This window comes from Trematomus bernacchii, unplaced genomic scaffold (assembly GCF_902827165.1).
Source record: "Trematomus bernacchii unplaced genomic scaffold, fTreBer1.1, whole genome shotgun sequence".
Taxonomy (NCBI): domain Eukaryota; kingdom Metazoa; phylum Chordata; class Actinopteri; order Perciformes; family Nototheniidae; genus Trematomus; species Trematomus bernacchii.
The window spans coordinates 787943-796092 of record NW_022987790.1 but is presented as its reverse complement, the minus strand read 5'-3'; positions in this window follow the sequence as shown (position 1 = coordinate 796092).

Here is an 8150-nt window from a genome sequence, read left to right as displayed (position 1 = left end):
TACTTGTGTTCACAGAAACAGGTTTGCGTCCAGTTTCAAAATAGCTTCTGTTGTCTTAACGTTTACCATAGAAGTTAAGGGTTGTCACACAATTACATTTTAATATCCCTTTAAATTACCTCAGTTAGCGTTAGCTGTTAGCCGTTAGCTCTGTTGTCTAGCCAAGTACTAAATGCAGGTTATCATTTTAATAATAATTATTGGTATATCTTTTAGTGCTTTTCCAAGTGCTCAAAGTGCTTTACATTAAATATATCACATGTAATACATCGATGCGGTGGACAAAACCCACAGGAGCGATTTAGGGTGAAGGGTCTTGCCCGAGGAGACACTCAATTTAACCCTCCGTTAGCATTAGCTGTTATTTAGCCGTTAGCAGGAATGTGCTGCCTAGTGTCGGCTAACAGCTAACTAGCTCTTATCCTGCTTATTTTAACACTCAATATCCTCACGAGACAATTTAATACCAATAATAGATGTGATACAAAGTCTTTCATTAAAAAAACGGCCTTAATAAAATCTGTTTTGTTTACCTAATGTGTTATCCAATGGGTTTCAAGGATATTTTTACTGATATTGGTAAAGACTAGACTACTAAAGGTCTGTTATGGTGACATTTTCCCTAATGGAAATTAAAAGACACACCTCCCTTTTTATTGGCACACACACTTCTCTTTTCTCAGGGTTTGCATGTGTGGTCCAGGTGGAGGTTTGAACATCTGACCCCACAGCGATGCGTTCAGGGGTCATGGTGCTTCTGAAGCTCCACCCGGGGTTAAAGTGGACAGTGTGAGTAATTAAAATATTTGAAAGACTTGTTTACTTTCACAAGCTGCACATGTTGTTTATACCCTTTCACACTGAGATGGGGAATGAGGGTGCAGCCTGTTAACTAAACAACAACTTTAACTATATTTTGATGATCATACTTTTGTTTTTACTTGAGGAACATTTTGAATTAAGGACTTTTACAGTAACAGAGTATTCCTACACTCTGGTACTTCTACTTTTACTCAAGTACAAGATCTGAGTAGCCTACTTCTACTTTTACTCAAGTACAAGATCTGAGTACTTTTACTCAAGTACAAGATCTGAGTACTTTTACTCAAGTACAAGATCTGAGTACTTCTACTTTTACTCAAGTACAAGATCTGAGTACTTCTACTTTTACTCAAGTACAAGATCTGAGTAGGCTACTTCTACTTTTACTCAAGAACAAGATCTGAGTACTTCTACTTTTACTCAAGTACAAGATCTGAGTACTTCTACTTTTACTCAAGTACAAGATCTGAGTACTTTTACTCAAGTACAAGATCTGAGTACTTCTACTTTTACTCAAGTACAAGATCTGAGTACTTCTACTTTTACTCAAGTACAAGATCTGAGTACTTATACTTTTACTCAAGTACAAGATCTGAGTACTTCTACCTCCTCTGCTAACATACTTATCTTAGAAAGTCACATTTTGACAAACAATAAGTAAGATTGATCCTCTGTTCCCTCCTCACCCCTCTCTGCCCTCCTCACCCCTCTGCCCTCCTCACCCCTCTGCCCTCCTCACCCTCTCTGCCCTCCTCACCCCTCTCTGCCCTCCTCACCCCTCTGCCCTCCTCACCCTCTCTGCCCTCCTCACCCCTCTGCCCTCCTCACCCCTCTGCCCTCCTCACCCCTCTGCCCTCCTCACCCCTCTGCCCTCCTCACCCCTCTCTGCCCTCCTCACCCCGCTCTGTCCTCCTCGCTGCACACTGAGGCAGATTTATTGGTGGGAAAAGAGAGGCCATTACAGGCCGTGAATGAACCCACTGATCCAAAAAGTGCAGTTGTTGTAAATGGTGCGAGGAGCTGAGAGAGGAGACTTTTCCTCTGCATGCAAACACAAGAGCTTTTCATTCTCATTTCTCTGATTGTTTTTGTTTCCTTGCAGCCGCTCTCCTCCTGATGAGTCCAGTTCACAGGAAGTAGGTTTGGATTATTATGCAGATTCTGAGGTAACTGGGTCCTTACTGTACTGCATGTCTGTGAGAGAAGATCCAATATTAGGATGTATTCATATTTAACTTCAGTTTTCCAAAGTGTAGGAAACAACAGATCAATTGAGTACACTTTTTTTTTTTTTACTTAATCTTTTAAATTAGGTTATTTGGTGCAATTCAGGGATTTATTCGTATTTATTTTCACTTTCTACATTGAAATAAAGTTGCTCCCAAGTGTAGGAAACAACCTTTAATTGAGTTTTATTTAACTAAATCTTCTAAATTGGGCACTGATTTCAAAAGTTAAACACATACTCAGAAAGTTTGCTATTTGCTCGAAAATGCAAATTAAAATCAATATCTTCACATAAGTCGCAGTTGATTTGCATATAAGTGTCGACGTTTAATCAATATTGTCTCAATGTGCCAACTTCCCCTTCACATATATTACAGTAAAGGAGGGGTGTGTGAGTGCATCCGTATTGATTCAGTCAGTCATGATTATTTAAGTAGTTTTTATTCAACATTGGAAATCGATTTAAATGTCAATATTTCTGCCTGACTGAGTATTTCACTTTCATATTTTCTAGTGACCTTTCTCGTACTCCTATTACATTCATAATATTGTTCATAATATTTCTTATTTCTCTTCCTGTGTTTACATATGCACCAAAGCAAATTCCCTGTGAGTCAAACCTACTTGGCGAACAAACTGCTGCCTTCGGATGAATTTGAAGGATTTTCAAGTATTTTATTTATTTGTATTTATTTAAGGGTTTTGCACAACAAACCCAACCGCTAACAAATGATAAACAGTGCAGTAAGAGGCAATTAAATAACCTTATAACCTAAATAAGGTTAAAAATCTCAATTCTTGATCAATAAAACAAGAAATTGCCTAAATAAAAAATGCAAACTTTAAGAAAAACATATACTTAAAATCTTAAGAAAACAACACTTTACAAAAGCCCTAACAAATATAAAATGCCACTGTCTGGAAGTCTTTACCCAACCTATGTGTAGTGGCCGATTATGCATAATACAATGTTCAAAGGCCACTTAGCCCACGAGGAGAATTTGAGTATTGACTCGCGAACATTTAAGAAATCCAGATGCATCGTTCCATTCAAGTGCTTTATTCGGAAGTTCAATGGATCAGCTGGCGGACCACTACCGACTTGCAACATTTGCACGTTATTGAAATGAAGCTCAGCGCAAGTTCTTTCAGGAAGACTGGTATACATTCAGTCCGCAGCTGCTTATAATCAGCTCATCACAGGCTTCCTGCTAACCCATTACATTCACCTCAATCTCAGCAGCCAATCAGCGTGCTGCATGCCACACTTTAAAATGGTTCTCCTCTCTCCTGCAGTCAGCTGTGATTTCAGGTGTTCATGCTGCCGACATACCCGTTTATATCAAGCAAGAGCGAGAGGAGAAGACCTCCATCGGCAGAAACACGGGTACGTCCTGCCGTCCCGGCATAAGCGAACAAGCCGATCCGGTATCAGAACGGAGTCGAGGCCCCTCGATCAGCTGATCCGCGAATACGGAAGTCGCATTACGCACAAGCCGACCGTCAGCAGGCCCTCTACGCCGCGTTCAATCTACGCCACATTCAATCTGCGCCGCGTTCAATCTGCGCCGCATTCAATCTACGCCGCGTTCAATCTACGCCGCATTCAATCTACGCCGCATTCAATCTGCGGCGCATTCAATCTACGCCACATTCAATCTGCGCCGCGTTCAATCTGCGCCGCATTCAATCTACGCCGCATTCAATCTACGCCACATTCAATCTGCGCCGCGTTCAATCTGCGCCGCATTCAATCTACGCCGCGTTCAATCTGCGCCGCATTCAATCTACGCCGCATTCAATCTACGCCGCATTCAATCTACGCCGCATTCAATCTGCGGTGCATTCAATCCCTCCCAGGAAATTCAACCAGCAGATAAGTGACGTTTATCCGTGTTCACAGCACGTTTAGGCATGATCGCCTCTGTGTCTCATCAGATTCGTATCTCGGCACCCCTTCATGGGTTGGGGGGGAAGTCCGGATAAAATAATTATGTATTTAAAAAATGAATAAATATAAAAGAAAGAAAGAATGCACAGGTTCTCCTTCATACTTTCATGCATATAGCTGGAGGTGGTGCAAAGCGTGCTTGCTTCATGATCATACGATCCCCTCTATCTGGTACTTCAACAGACCTCAGCTAAAGTCTCAGTGCACACTTTTCCATCAAGCGTAAGGAATGGATGCAATACAAACAACTCATGCTCAATGTAGTCTTGCAGAATATGTCTCTCACAGCAATGAGTCACTCACTCAGCTCACGTTTTAATCATCTGCAGAATACCTTCATCGCATTATATTATTCATTAATCAGCACTTCTCCAGAACGGTTTCATCTAATTCTATCCCTGTCCTGTTCATTCTCTGTTTTAGAATGATTGCTTATTCTGCCCTTATGCGTGTAACCACACGAACTGATATCCGCACCGTACTGGCTAATCAAAAACTTAAACTCCTACGGTAAGCCATGCATATAACTGGTGGTGGTGTATCACATCCTTCTTAGATAATGTTTAACCACATGCTATGCCTCTCTCACTTATCCCAGCAGACTGCCTGAGCCATCAGAAGTCTCGCTCCATGCAATAGTCAGTATCACAGGCAGCGCAGCTCACCCTATTCTATTTTCCTTCTCTCTCCGCTCACATTCCTGTCTAACCCTCGCTTGCTTCCCAGTTTAGACCCGTCGCATCACGTAAGCTAAGTACATGCCCACATTCAGCGCAGCACTACTATCATATCACTCTCGGATATAATCGTAATGATTCATTGCATCGCATCATTCATCATTCGTTTGTTGGGGGTTTCTCTTCTCCTAGTTCATACAGTCAGGCTCCTTCTCTACATCATTTATATACATGTCTGCCTCACTGCATACATCTCGGTCTGAATCCTCAATCCTGTCTCAGCTGAATCCATGCCACCTGGTAAGGTCAAATCCTTCGTCAAGTGGTCCGATCTTATTCTTTCATCCACTTTCCTCCCTGTTGGGGGTTCCCTATGCTCACGGCCGCATCCCCCCTTAGATATACCATTTGAGGATCGGGGTCTAATCGCCAAAGACTTAACATTTATCACATGGCATGTGTCAATAAATGTTCTTTAAACAAAATGAAGTCTTTATTGCGTATTGCTACGTTCATGTTCCTGCTGCTGTGTTTCATGTTGCTGCTGCTCGCCTGCCCCACACCACCCCAGCCTCCACCCCAGCTTCCACCCCAGCTTCCACCCCAGCTTCCACCCCAGCCTCCACCCCAGCTTCCACCCCAGCTTCCACCCCAGCTTCCCCCCCAGCTTCCCCCCCAGCCTCCACCCCAGCCTCCACCCCAGCTTCCACCCCAGCTTCCACCCCAGCCTCCACCCCAGCTTCCACCCCAGCTTCCCACCCCAGCTTCCCCCCCAGCTTCCCCCCCAGCCTCCACCCCAGCCTCCACCCCAGCTTCCACCCCAGCTTCCACCCCAGCTTCCCCCCAGCCTCCACCCCAGCCTCCACCCCCAGCCTCCACCCCAGCTTCCACCCCAGCTTCCACCCCAGCTTCCACCCCAGCTTCCACCCCAGCTTCCACCCCAGCTTCCACCCAGCTTCCCCCCCAGCTTCCACCCCAGCTTCACCCAGCTTCCACCCCAGCTTCCCCCCCAGCTTCACCCCCCCACCACCCCAGCTTCCACCCCAGCCTCCACCCCAGCCTCCACCCCAGCTTCCACCCCAGCTTCCACCCCAGCTTCCACCCCAGCTTCCACCCCAGCTTCCCCCCCAGCTTCCACCCCAGCTTCCACCTGTAGACTCGGGGGTAGTTACAGTATCTAATCATCACTCAATGTTCTTTGTAAATCTGTGGAGTGATGAGGCCCGAGCCTAGACGCCAAACTCAAACTATATGCTGCTTCTAATAAACATATTAAGAAACACGTGAGTTGTCTGACTGAACTTAAATAATGTGCCTAAATGGCTCTTACACTTTGTGTTCTAAAGCTCAGATCAGGCATGCTTTAAATCTCTTGCACAACTCAGTGAAAGTGTACGGTTTGTGGGCACGAGAACGGCTGTTTAGACGGGCTTCGCTGCCAAAGTGTCCGCCAAGAAGCCAGCGAGGGGAGGGAGGTTTTCGGGGGGGGGGAGATGGAGGTTTTGTTCCCTCAGAGAAGCCTTTGTGTTTCAGCAGCTCTGGTTGCTGGGAGCTGCTCAGATTTCACAGCGTGGTATTTACAGTGAGGAGGAAACGCTCCTTCTGTCACTGTGAGAGGCATTCAAGACTTTGTTTAAAAGCTGTAACATTTCTGTGTTCAAATATTCAAAATGACTTGTGTTATATATTTAGCTCAGTTGTGTACTTACAATATCCCAAAGGATTCAGAGAGATGTGTTGTTTTGATGAGGCCACATATTTACTGTACACTTTATAGATTTTTGTGTTTTTTTTTTTTTACCGGATGAAGGATTTTCGTTGTGTTCTCTCTCTAGAAGGTACTGCATCCTGTTCTCTCTCTAGAAGGTACTGCATCCTGTTCTCTCCACTAGAAGGTACTGCATCCTGTTCTCTCCACTAGAAGGTACTGCATCCTGTTCTCTCTCTAGAAGGTACTGCATCCTGTTCTCTCCACTAGAAGGTACTGCATCCTGTTCTCTCTCTAGAAGGTACTGCATCCTGTTCTCTCCACTAGAAGGTACTGCATCCTGTTCTCTCCACTAGAAGGTACTGCATCCTGTTCTCTCCACTAGAAGGTACTGCATCCTGTTCTCTCACTAGAAGGTACTGCATCCTGTTCTCTCCACTAGAAGGTACTGCATCCTGTTCTCTCTCTAGAAGGTACTGCATCCTGTTCTCTCACTAGAAGGTACTGCATCCTGTTCTCTCCACTAGAAGGTACTGCATCCTGTTCTCTCTCTAGAAGGTACTGCATCCTGTTCTCTCACTAGAAGGTACTGCATCCTGTTCTCTCTCTAGAAGGTACTGCATCCTGTTCTCTCACTAGAAGGTACTGCATCCTGTTCTCTCACTAGAAGGTACTGCATCCTGTTCTCTCTCTAGAAGGTACTGCATCCTGTTCTCTCCACTAGAAGGTACTGCATCCTGTTCTCTCCACTAGAAGGTACTGCATCCTGTTCTCTCTACTAGAAGGTACTGCATCCTGTTCTCTCCACTAGAAGGTACTGCATCCTGTTCTCTCCACTAGAAGGTACTGCATCCTGTTCTCTCCACTAGAAGGGATTATAAGATGGCATTTCATCTTGTTTACTTCACTAGAAGAGCACCTTATCATGTTTTATATATTAGAGGGACACCCTGAAAACTGATTTCTCCACTGGAAGAACCCCCAAAGGGCATTTCATCTCACCCTAGAAGGCACTTCATCAAATTCTCTCCACTTGAAGTTTACCTTAAAGTGGACCTATCATGCTATATTTGAATAATATAGTGTAGGACCATACCTATATAAGGCATATTTATACTTTTTTTTTTTTCACAATACCAAACAGATCATGCATTTTAGCCATGCCTCATTTTGCTCAATTTGACAATTTTCTAGCTCTGGGCAGATTCAGTGAGAACAGCACCATCTACAGGCCTGGCATATGTACTACAGCGTCTCCAGCGCTTTCGAACGGCAATGGCCGTGGCTGTCTCCTCCTGATTGGTGGAGTTGGCCCAATAGCCGTAGCGCCACCGTCCTGACGTCAGGACAGTGTTCAAATCTGGATCAGTTTTTATCAGATCCGTTGCAGCCCCTTTTTTAGAGATTTGGGTATGGAGGAAAATAGAGAGGGTTGTGTTTTCTGACACTTGGTGAGTTCCCTGGAACACCGGGGACACATATTCATGTAGAAAAGACGTACACAAGTGCATTTTGCATGATAGGTCCCCTTTAAACTAAACTTCATCACGTTTTCTCCACTTGAACAGCGCCTTGGAGGAGACTTCCTAACGTTTTCTCCACTGAAAGATCTCCTTAGACGACACTGCATCACGTTTTCTCCACTAGAACGGACCAATAGGGCACTTCATGTTCTCTCCACTTAAATGGCTTAAAGAAAATGTCATAATAGTTTCTCCACTGAAATGGCTCCATAGAAGGTACTGCATCCCATTTTCTCCACTGA